The 13,388-nt window shown below is 35.3% G+C and overlaps 1 non-coding gene across 1 annotated transcript; it reads right to left on the minus strand.

Annotated features, from left to right (window-relative positions):
* Positions 1-1,580: 1,580 nt before the first annotated feature.
* Positions 1,581-1,653, minus strand: TRNAF-GAA (transfer RNA phenylalanine (anticodon GAA)). The gene has a single exon. It is a non-coding gene; the product is annotated as a tRNA-Phe (tRNA).
* Positions 1,654-13,388: the final 11,735 nt, after the last annotated feature.

Below are 13,388 nucleotides of genomic sequence, written 5' to 3' on the forward strand. Positions count from 1 at the left end.
AAGCCTTATTCATTTTCATTGGAAACTGGGAATTGATGGATTTTCCATTGGACATATTTTATTAATGGGATTTATAACTACTTTAGCTACTTTAGTTGCTTGGCTAGTTTCTCAAAATCTATAATTATTATATTTCTTGATGTTGGCAATGTACAATAGACAATTGGGATTATTCGCTTCTTGATATATTCTACTTTTCTTTCTCATGTGGGAGTTGGAACTAATTCCTATGTACTTACTTTTATCCATCTGGAGGGGGGAAGATGTCTCTATTTAGCCACAAAATTTCTTTTGTATATTGTGTGTGGTTCCATTTTTATTTAAATGGGAGCTTTGAGTATGGGTCTCTATGGATCTCATGGACCAGCATTTGATTTCTAATTATTAGCTTAAAAAGATTATTCCATCACACTTGAAATGCTATTATATTTAGGGTTTTTGATTGCTTATGTAATCAAATTACAAAGCTTCCCTTTACATACCTAGTTACCAGATACTCATGGGGAAGCACATTATAGTACAAGTATGCTTTTGGCTAGAGTTCTATTGAAAATTGGAGGATATGGGTTGATTCATATCAATATAGAATTGTTACCTCATGCTCATTCTTTGTTTTCGCCATGGTTGATTATCATAGGACTAGTGCAAATTAACTATGCATCTCTAACTTCTATGGGTCAACGCAATTTGAAAAGAAGGATAGCCTATTCATCAATATCTCATATGGGTTTTGTAATTATAGGAACTAGTTCCATGGCATATACAGGTCTTAATGGAGCATTTTGGGAATGATTTCTCATGGATCAATTGGTGTTGCACTTTTTTTCTTAGTAGGAACAAGTTATGACAGGATACATACTCTTTTTCTTGATGAAGTGGGAGGAATTGCTATATCGATTCCTAAAATATTTACTATGTTTAGTAGCTTTTCAATGGCTTCTCTTACATTGTAAAGAATTAGTGGTTTTATAGTAGAATTTATGATATTTTTGGGCATAATTACTAATCATAATTATTCTTTGACTTTTTGGATCATTATTACTGCAATAGCAGCAATTGGAATGATATTAACTCCCATTTATCTGTTATCTATGTTATGTTGAAGGTTTTATGGATATAAGGTTTTTAATGTCCCCAATCCTTATTTCCAAGATTCAAGACCACGTGAACTTTTTATTTTGATCTTTCTCTTTCTACCAATCATAAGTATTGGTCTTTACCCCGATCTAGTCCTATTTTTATATAGTGCTAAGGTGGAAGCTATTTTTTCTCAATCTTTCTATTGATCAAAATCATTTTTTAATCTTCCAGAGGAATTGGAAGCTATATAATAGTTTCTAGTTATTTCTATCTTTATGAGAAGATATTAATACAAATGAAATAGATAAAATTGCTCTCTAGTTCGAGTTATTTCAAGTAGTTTTTATCCCCTTTGAAATAACTTGGATGAACTCCCTATTAATTCAATAACATAGAATTACTAATGACTATTCATAAATAATAAATATTATTTATTTTCTATTGAAATAAATATTAAATAAGGTCTACTCATCATTTTTTATACTTATACAAAGTGTATATGCCAAAAACTAGATTTGAACTAGTGACCTAAGGATTTTCAGTCCTCTGCTCTACCAACTAAGATATCCCAACTATTCCCTTGTGAATCATACTAGCATAGCAACCAAATTCCTGTCAACTAGCAAAAAGGTAAAAGATATTATTGGAATGAGTAGAAATAATGATACAACTAAAAAAATTATTTATGCAATAAACAATACACAATTGTATTATCTATGTATGTTATATACAGTTATATAGAAAGATGTATATAGAAGAGAATAAAACATTGATTATACAATTAAAACTTCTTATGTTCTAAGACACCTAACAAATCAAAAATAAAATAGATAATTTGGGGATAGCAGAGATTGCTTTAGCGAAAAATCTTCACCATTTGGCAATCCCATCTCATGGGTCGATCATCATTTGGCGAATAGCGCATGCAATGTAGGTCAACCGCATCACTGGATATTTATTAGATTTGGGTTCAACACCCGTGGTAGTCGCCCATTAGTTATCACGTGATTGGTCAAAAATAGCAGTCTAATCGCTAATGCAATATACATTTTGGATACATTTATTTTAAACATTTTGTCATCCTGTGCATGTTGTTTCTTATTGGCCCACGTTCTTTCACCATTACTACAACCAAATAATTTTCCCATTTTCCCGATGTGTATCGACCACTAGCCCCGTTTAGCCAACTGTTTCCTATTGTGAGCTTGCATAGGAAGGTGTGTTTCACCTACATTTGACATTCCCACTTATTAATCCCACATAATTCACCAACTTAGATTGGACTATAAGATATTATTATTCTACACAATCCACTCTTTTCTAGTCTGGAGACTAGCATTTCTTATTACTACCAAAGTTTCAGAGTGCTGAGTGCATTGCCCATTGACTCATGGACCCTGATTTTTGTAAAAGGCAAGTGATTTTTAATCTATTTTTTATGTCGATAGTGGTATTGGTACAATGGTTCTGGTTATTTTTTTAGTTTTACTATCCAGTCTCCACTAGTGATTGGACATCTCACATGCTAAGATAGCCTATAGGTTTGCGAATTGTATTGGGTAGTACCATAAACTGTAGTACTAAAGCAATAGTATCCTTTTTTTGAGAATGAATCATATTATTGTTATTATATGTAGTCTAAGTAGTCTACTGTCATTGTCCATAGTCTTTGACTCTTCACTATTTGAGTCTTTTGTTCAACAACTAAGTTGATTTACTTTTTGCAGCCTTTATCAATTTGCAATGTCAAACAAGAGGGGTAACAAGGGTTCCAATAAGATCCCTGAGATGCCACCATTACCAAAATATAGAACCATATCGACATATTTTGGTGGTGGAAATGTTGGCAACCTACAAGATTCATAAGTTAGCTCTAGTGCTTATTGAAAAAGAGATTCATCACAAGCTGGAGACTCAGACCATATTGAAGAAGTTCAAGCTGGTGAACCTTATATCTCAATCGAGGACAAACTTGAACATGATTTGGAGGCACTTCCCATAAGTAGGGAGTCACAAACTAATATTATAGAGTTGGAGTTGGTTCTAGATCAGTCGGGTGAGAAAAACCAAAAGTGATTCCATAAATCATGTTCATGCACAAAAGGGGAAAAGAAAATTGGAATCAAAGAAAGATTGATCTCGCTAGGATCTGTCCAAAAGAAATTTTTAATTAGAATGGGTGGAAAAGTACTAGTTCATTGAACCAGTGGCGAATCCAATTGATGATGAGCCTCCTATAGAATGTAGATGTAAGATTTGCATATATATAACAAAGAACTAGGAGAAGAGGTTGCAGCTTAAACTTGATACCATAGAAAAGCATCTCAATAAAGTTTACAAAAAGGAAACTATAGATGGAGTTGAAAAATTCATGCTAACTTGGAAAACAAAGGACAACTATTTGCATATCAGGAATGCCAAAATATACGAGTTACACCAACAATTATGGGAGAAGCATTCTGCAGTAAAAGGTTCCATTGAAGATTTCATTGGGAAAGCAATGGAAGTGCAAAATATGGGAAAAGTAGTTCAATTTAGTGTGGTCTTTTATATTTTTAGTAGAGTACATCCTATGATGGACTACCCTTCAATTACTGCCTTATTGTGTTTTTCCAAAGTTCAAAACTATTCGAACAGTCACTGGTTAGTAAATAGTGGGTGGGAATGGGCTAGATGTCTTGCACAGGTTTAAAAAGAAGGTATGAAGGAAAAAATAAAACACTCAAATTTCATTTCATTTTCTCTAGATGAAGTTATAGCAATTGATAATACTTTTTGGGTGTGCATGAATGTTTTGTTGGTCTAAAGAATAATTTTGACAGCTGAGTGTCAATACACTTAACCATTTTTCAATATCAAGTGTCGAGTTATTCAAGTGCCGAGTGATATCAAGTGCCGAGTTATTCAAGTGCCGAGTGATATCAAGTGCCGAGTTATTCAAGTGTCGAGTAACATAAGGTGCCGAGTGATACAGTTTTGTTTAGGTGCCAAGCTATCCAAGAAACAACATGTGCCGAGCATCAGTAATGCTTCAGGAGCCGAGTAACTCAGGATATCAGCATAAGAGTTTGTAATTGTACAAACTATGATGTAAGCCATTTTTGTAGCCGACATAAGGTAAATCTCAAATGATCCAGAGATAAGAACGAATCTTTTACATTTCCTATGCAATCTACATGCAGCCAATTGGAAAATTGGAAAGGCATGCAACCAATTAGCAAAAAGGGAAGTATTGAGCAGGAAATTGAGATTCAATGTGGATCGTAGATCCATATCTAACCCTAAATTCTCAAATGTCTTTATAAGGAAGTCAAAATTTCATTGTAAAAAGATGCAAGTGGATATACAAGGGTGTATAAAGAAATCTATTTTCAGAACAAGGGTTATCAGATCATAAAGGATCAAGATCAGAGAAAACAGAACAAGTGCCTGCATTCAGCAATCAAGGATTGCAAACTATCAGGTTTATAATACCTAATACTCTCTTACCATTGTATTAGAAAGGAAATCCTATGTAGATAGGTTGGCTTAACAGCTATTTGTAGATCCTTGTCAAAAGGTGATTAAATCCTTTAACAGGGTGACACTTCATGTTAAGTGTTTGTAAATCCTTTAACCAGGTCACTATTGACACAGTGTAAAGCCTTTAATAGGGCAGACCATCAAAAGTGGTCGAACCATATTACTGCAGTGAATTGTTTTACCTTCTTATTTTTGGAGGGTTTCTGGGTTACCAAATTCCAGTGTTATGTGTTGTTGATGCATGTTTTAGTTTCATATTTTCATGATGTATTTACATGTATGCAATTTACTTTCAGATAAAAGTTTTATTATATAAAGTATAATACTTCTGATTCACCCCCCCCCCCCACCCCCACCCCCCTCTCATCAATATTCTTTCCATATTTGAATATTCCAACAATTGGTATCAGAGCAGATTAGGTTCTCACAAGAAAAAGCCTAACATCTTGGAGGAAAAGATCTAAAGATGGAAGCTTTCAAACTTGGAAAGATCATTGAAAATCAGGTGATAGATGTGCAACTTGCTCTGCATAGCTTGGAGGAATCTAGAGATAAGTTGAGAAACTCATTGAAAAGAAGGAAGGATTTGGCCATAGCTAAAAATGAGATAAACTACAAGGAGATTGATACTACAAATATATTTTCCAATGGAAATACTAAAGAGTTTGATGCAGCAATTACAGAATTGATGGAGAAAAACAAAGACCAAACAGATGAGATAAGATCTCTCAAGATGGAACATGAATCACAGGCCATAATGTTATGTGAAATCACTAAACAAAAGAAAAGAGCAGTTGAAGATAAAGCTATGATGGAAAATGACAAAAGGAATCTTGCAAACAGACTTGAAGAAAAATTTACTAAATTAACAAGGATCTCAAACATTCAGATGGATACACTTGCCCAAATGATGAACCTTCATCATGAACTTAATGTGAAAGACATTGAGATCTCTACACTAAAGATGCAGAATGAACAATTGCAGAATGACTTAAGAAGAGAAAAGAAAATTTTAGAAAGCTTCAACAAACCCAATGAAGCCATCAAGTATTTTGAGCAATTACTGAAATCCCCAAGATCAATCCATGATACAGCAGGACTTGGATACAACAGTACTAAAGTTGGAGAATCATCAAAGAGTGCTGAACAAAGAAGCGACAAAGGTAAAAATGTCAAACTTACATGTCATTTCTGTGGAAAGAAAGGACATACATCTAATGTATGTATAAGCAAGAATGCCCATCAGCATGATAAGAATGTAAACTATCGTCATAAGTGCAAGAAGCAAGCTCATCAAGCATATGAATGTAGAACCAAGATTATTAAGACATCAAGATTTGAGGGTCACTGTCATAATTGCAAGAAATATGGACATAGAGCTTTTGAATGCAGATCAAAGCCTATGTGGACATCAAATCAATCAGCAAAGGCATCAAACCATGAATTTTGGGATTACAACACCAGGTTCAGTTGTCACTATTGTCAAGAATATGGACATATACCCCAAAATTGCATAAGAACACATTTTAGGGGAAACTATAAAAGATGGTTGAGTCAAACCACATGTTTTAGTTGCTTAAAAATTGGTCATATCAGCAGGAATTGCCCAACAAGGTCAAAGGCACCTAGCTCTAAGTACAACAATGGAAAGGCAAAGATAGATGTTGAAAACATCAAAAGTGAGATGAATAAGACATGGAAGAAGAAAGATGAGTGTAACACATCAAGTGTAGAGATCACTTCACCTAGCAGGTCAAGTGATCACACTTCATCAAATTAAGCAAGAATGGATGTGTGGGATTGATAAACTAAGTCACATCATACATCAGTCCCAAAACATAGAAGAATTGCAAAGAAGAAATCAGCATAAGCAAAGATGCAAAACTAAGAGTCTTGCAAAATCTGCCAAAATTGTCTTCAGATGCCGAGTTGCTAACAGCGACCGAGTTGATAGATAATGCTGAGCTGTGAAATATCAATAGGAGCCAAGTGAAGTCAAAATCCTTCAGGTGCCGAGTAGACAGTTGTCAGCGCACTAAGCATTAATTACTCTATTTTAAAAGAGTACATAATTTGATTTTTGATCATTTCTTACCATTCAAACACGAAGCAAAGACGAGAAGAGCGCAGAAGATCAAGGTCAGCTTAGAAGCCATTTGTGAAGATTTCCATAGCAATTCAGCATGAGTCTCATCGATTTGAGGTATTTTTACTTAAGTGTCAAGCTACGTAGTGTTTATAAACTTATTTAAACTATAAACCCTAGTTTGGCAAACAATGGCATCTGGGTTTGGAACCACTAAGAGCAAAGAGAGTCATGAGATACAATTGGTTAGTAATGAAGTTAAGCAACCAGAATTCAAGCCCATCCCAGAAGTCGCATATAAGAAGGATCCTATAGGTGCATTATCAGTTATTCCTAATAAAGTTGTTATGGTCCAAGATGTCCATAGATGCTATAACTGCAAAATTGGAGCCATAGGAGATTTAGAAATTCACAATGCATATGACGAGTTATGTGAGAACAACATACTGAAAGATGAGTTCTCAATAGTTGAGAGAAAAGGATTAACCAAAACCCTAGAATTTTTGACTGTTTTCAAAGTTGAATGGGTACGTTGAGCAGAATACATGATGGAGCCTTTTGGTTAGAAACAGGACTAGTGAAATTCTCCAAGAATACTATTCATAGGGTTATTGGTATTCCAACCCTAGATCGGCCAAAGACCCTGCGTAGTGATAAAAGAGAAATAATAGAGAGAAATACGAGTGCTAAATGGAATAATAGGGGAATGACTATAGATACAATCACAGAACCCCTACTGGATTTTGTTGTGAGAATCATTTCACACAAATTCTATCAGTCGAGCAGGTTAAACAGTGTTCCTTGTATAACAGTTGATGTTACATACAAATTGATCAAAAAGGACCATACTTATGATCTAGCAGAGCTCATGTTTCAACAGATTAATGAGAATCTGGGAGCTATAAGGAAGAGCAAGGGAGCTCAGTGCAAATTTGGATCCATTTTGGTGTGCATGTTTTTCTATCTGATGAAAGAATTTCCTTCTGTAGGTAAGGTGAGATGGAGTCCAGACAAAACAATTGTTGAACAAATCAATGGATATATTGAACAAATGGGTGATAATTTTGATGCCCAAATGACTAGTTACTTTGAGGACTTCAAACAGTCCATGAAACAAAGAATGAGAATTCCAGTTTCATTGACTAACAAATATGAAAAAGACATTTTTTTTCTTGTAGATATTGATTACACCTATATACAAGTAGTAATACCTAGAGTAAGATGGCTTAGGCCACTAGGATATGAACTTGACATTGATCAAGCCTCTACAGCAATAACAGCCCTCCTTGCAGAAGAAGTTGATAAGAATGCAAAAGCCTTTGGAACCTATGATGTGGTAAAATCAAGGGTGAAAACATATTTGAAAACTGCCTCTACAGTAAAGAAGAAAGAAAAATTGGTAAGAAAAATTAAATGAAAATTTGGTGTTGGAGAAGAAGGAACAGTAGAAGAGAAAGAAGAAGACATCGAAGATGAGGAAGATGAACCACAAGGTCTGACTCAAGGGTTAGGAGAAGATGAAGAGGAAAGTACTAAGGAAGAAGAAGCCAAGGAAGCGCAAATTGAAAACAAGGTCACAAAAAGAAAGGCCACAACTCCTCTTGCTCCTCAACCCAAGGGAAAGAAAGTAGTTGCTCCAGCACCAAAGAGACCTATTACAAGGGTTGCAGCACAAAAAGTCCAAGAGGAGGCAAGAGAGAAGAAGAAAACTTTAAAGAAGACTGCTGCCGAGCCAAAGAAGAAAAGAAAATTTGTTGCACAGCCTGAAATAGATGAGGAAAAGACTGAGTCAAAGGACAACAGCCAATTTCAAGTGGTAAGGCACAAACCTCAAACTACTATTGATAAATTATGTTCAAAGATCAAGAATGATGATTTGAAAGGTTTAAAGAACCTAACTTTTTCTAAGCTCACCAAAGAAGAACAAAATAAATTAGAGGAATCAGTGTATGCTATGATGGTTGAGTATAAGCACACACCTCTAGAATTAGATGAATCAATACCTAAAGATTTGTACAAAATTGTAGAGGATAAATGGCATTTTTGTTTACAAATGGAAAGGGAGATAAGGGAATCAACATTAGCTAGATTGTTGCCTGATTTGACTAAGAATCAAGTAACAAATGCAGTCAAGAGGCATAACAATAGATTCACTCCCAAACATAGAGCTTTCAGCATTTTAGAGAACAAAATTGAGGAGGTAGTTACAAAATTCACAAGATTGTGGAAGATAGTTTACAAGAAAATAGAAGATGTGTATAATGAAGAATATAAGGCAGAAGCAAGTGTCAAGATAAAGGAGGAGAAGGCATCAGGGATCAAAGAAAAAGAAAAGGAACAAGTGGAGAAGAAGGTTGGAGAAGAAAAGGAAGATGAAAAGGCACATACAAAGGAGAAAGAGGAAGAGAAAGATATAGTTGTGCAACAAGATCAAAGTGTGCAAGACACACAGGTATCCTCTCCTAGTCCTCCTCATGCCACCATCACACCTGCAGAGATTATCAAAATCAAGGATGTTACAGACACTTCAAGTCCAAACATCAATCCATTAATTGCAGAGGATTTATAAATCCTTGAACAATCAACACTAGTAGCAAAATTATGTTCAAATCCTTTATTGGTCAGTGTTGATGAATTGCAGAATCCAGTAGTCAAAACAAAGGCAGTCAAGGTGAAAACACAAAAACCACCTTCCATCATACAACCTACTAGTATTCTATTTCTTCCTCCACCACCTCCACCAAGTGTAGTCAGTGACACACTTCAAATGCCAAATATAGCAGCAGGGAAAACTAAAGAAACAACTGAACAGCCAGCAAGTTCAACCCCACCTAGTGATCATCAAAAGGATATACAAGCTGAAGAAAAAGATGAGACAAGCAAGAAAGAGGAGTCTGCAATACAAATATTGGTTGCATTACCCAAATCTGGTACTCCAACACGGACTCTTCAGCAGCCGAGCACCGATAGGTTACAAATACAAATCAGGACACCAAGCTCGAGCTCATCAAAGGTAGCCAGGAAACTTCACTATGGAATTCCTGAGCTTGATGAAGAAATAAAAATTCCATATTATGAATCCAGCACTCTCACTAAAGAGAAGATCAATGAAATTCAGAGTGCATTGGACAGAAGAAGGAGACAAGAAGCACTAAGAAGAGAACACAAGCACAAGCTTACCTTGAATGAAATCAAAGACATATTCACCAAAGCTTTTTGCTTACAGTCTCTTGATGAGTCAAAACCAATTGTAGAACAACTATCTGATATAGTTGACCAGGTGACTAGTGAAGACCAAGAAACAAACACCAAATTACTGGAATGGTCAAAAAGAAAATTCCAAGGCAAGGTAAACAAGAAAATATCCGGTGATATAGCACTATCACAAGTAGAGCTGGCTAAGAAAATAGAAAAAGTCAAAATTGTACTTGGAAACATATTTTCCCTGTACAACAAGTTGTGTGACTTTTCCACATTCACACAGGATACTAGCCAGAAGATACTGAGCTTGGAGAAAAATTTGAAGATTTTTAGCATGCAACTCCCCACAAATCCAGCTCAAAGTGAGAAGCATTTTGCCCAATCGCTTCACACACAAAGAGAGTTAGTTGTCTTAGCAGCAAAGGACGCAACCACAAAAGCTAAATTGATACAAATTCAATCCTCTATCACTCCTCATTTGGAATTACTTCACAAGGAGCATATGAATGTAGAAACAATCCACAAGAAAGACCCCAATCTTTCTACAACTGATGGACTTGTACACCTAGCAGCAGAGATTGTCATCCAGCATAAGTCATTGGATGGTGCACTAGAAAATTGGGATGCAGCTCTGAAGGTACTCCTTGAAGTAAATAGTTCATTTTTGGCCAAGTATGGCATTTCTTTATAAAACCTTTGACATAAGTGTCAAAAAGGGGGAGAATAACTATGAAGTGAGAGTTAAGTACAGAATGAAAGGGTAAGTGTGATGAAAGGGGGAGATAGAATTTTTTTGACAAATCTTGTATAACATATTAGTCAGAATGCAGAAACAGGATAGAGTCACAAAGTGTATAAGGCATAATCAACTCACAGGGAGTCATAAGGTATATTGTTATTTGTTTCAAAAAAAATTTTGAAGCGAATAAGAGGATGCATGAAATAATGCCAAGATCACAGGATCTTAGTTAAGTGTTTTTGCCACTCATGTCAAAGGGGGAGATTGTTGGTCTAAAGAATAATTTTGACAGCTGAGTGTCAATACACTTAACCATTTTTCACTATCAAGTGCCGAGTTATTCAAGTGCCAAGTGATATCAAGTGTTGAGTTATTCAAGTGCCGAGTGATATCAAGTGCTGAGTTATTCAAGTGCCGAGTAACATAAGGTGTCGAGTGATACAGTTTTGTTTACGTGCCAAGCTATCCAGGAAACAACATGTGTCGAGCATCAATAATGCTTCAGGAGCCAAGTAACTCAGGATATCAGCATAAGAGTTTGTAATTGTACAAACTATGATGTAAACCGTTTTTATAGCCGACATAAGGTAAATCTCGAATGATCCAGAGATAAGAATGAATCTTGTACATTTCCTATGCAATCTGCATGCAGCCAATTGGAAAATTGGAAAGGCATGCAACCAATCAGCAAAAATGGAAGCATTGAGCAGGAAATTGAGATTCAATGTGGATCGTAGATCCATATCTAACCCTAAATCCTCAAATGTCTTTATAAGGAAGACGAAATTTTATTGTAAAAAGATGCGAGCGGATATACAAGGGTGTATAAGGAAATCTATTTTCAGAACAAGGGTTATCAGATCATAAAGGATCAAGATCAAAGAAAGCAGAACAAGTGTCTGCATTCAGCAATCAAGGATTGCAAACTATCAGGTTTATAATACCTAATACTCTCTTACCATTGTATTAGAAAGGAAATCCTATGTAGATAGGTTGGCTTAATAGCTATTTGTAGATCCTTATCAAAAGGTGATTAAATCCTTTAATAGGGTGACACTTCATGTTAAGTGTTTGTAAATCCTTTAACCAGGTCACTATTGACACAGTGTAACGCCTTTAATAGGGCAGGTCTTTAACAGGGCAGACCATTAGAAGTGGTTGAACCATATTACTGCAGTGAATTTTTGTGGGTATCATCCCCACCCCAGTTTTACCTTCTTATTTTTGGAGGGTTTCTGGGTTACCAAATTCCAGTGTTATGTGTTGTTGATGCATGTTTTAGTTTCATATTTTTATGATGTATTTACATGCATGCAATTTACTTTCAGATAAAAGTTTTATTATATAAAGTATAATACTTTTGATTCACCCACCCCCCCCCCCCCCTCTCATCAGTATTCTTTCCATATTTGAATATTCCAACATGTTTATGCTATAAACAATCCTTATCATCAACCCTTTCTACTATATGTTGCTAAATTGAATTGTAGTGCAACAGCTGAAAATCTATATGATTTATTAAAGAGTACTCTAATTGAATGTGGAGGTTTGGATAACATGGAGATTGCCAAAAAGTTGGTGTGTGTTGGAGCGGATGCAAAAAGATCAAGAATGATTTGGCACCCTACGCTATTCTCATTCATTGCATGGCCCATCAAATGAATCTAGCTTTTGAAATTATTAGCGATTTTGGTTGTGTAAGTAAAGTGGAATCTCTAATCAAAGAGATTTACCAATACTTTTGTCGAAGTCCAAAATGAGTTCAAAAATTTCAACACTTTGCTCAAGGACTTACTGATGGGAGGAAGCTTCTTAAAGACAATGATATCAGATGGATCTCTTTGGATGGACTAGGGCATCGAGTAATCTCTGAATATATGTCATTGCTTGGACTAATCCACTCTATGTGGGATAGATTCACTTGGCTATATTCAAGTCTAACTAATGTTAAAATACTCTTAACTTTTGTAGCTATTCTCCCCATGCTACAGGACATGAGAAATATTATAAAAAAGGTTCAACAAAGAGTTATGTATATTTCAGTATATAATAAGTTGTGTAAAATGACATGTAATAGCCTCGATACTCTGTATCGATTACTACCATTCGATGAATCAAAGTTTGCAAAGTGGATAGAAATCATAGATTTGAATAATCCTGGGAACTTTTTATATATTGGTGCAAACAATGAGGCATGTGCAAGGGTATGTGGAGTTGACATACCAATGTAGTACTAGGCCCGCATCAACCCCGACTCCAACCCCAACGAAGCAGGAAGCAAAGTCAATTGTTTTTCCTCAATATTGGTCTCTAAATTGTTTGACTGATTTTCAAAGAAGGATGACGACTTTGATTCAGCATTTTTGCAAATCTAGAGTAATCAATGAAGTAACTATAAATGGAATTTTAGATGAATCTTAACTGAGAGATCAATCATATTCTTTTGCAAATATAATGAGGGAACAATATGTTCTTATGGAGAATCCAAATGAAGAGGGAGCGTTAACAAAGCTTTGGAAAAACCTTGGTGAGAGCAATCAGTTGAGAGAGTCAATACCATAATATTTTAAGCTTACCAATTTATGTTTGACAATGATATTTGGTTCAGTGGAGGATGAGAGAGTTTTCAGTACTTTGGGCTTCCTGAAGTCAAAGGTTAGAAACAAATTAGACAAAAATTTGGATAATTTAACAATTACAAACAATTACAACCCTTCGCAAATGACTCAATGTCAAATTGAAATGACCCTGAATTTCCTT

This window comes from Cupressus sempervirens, chromosome 4 (assembly GCF_028749045.1).
Source record: "Cupressus sempervirens isolate cs-2001-9-10 chromosome 4, ASM2874904v1, whole genome shotgun sequence".
Taxonomy (NCBI): domain Eukaryota; kingdom Viridiplantae; phylum Streptophyta; class Pinopsida; order Cupressales; family Cupressaceae; genus Cupressus; species Cupressus sempervirens.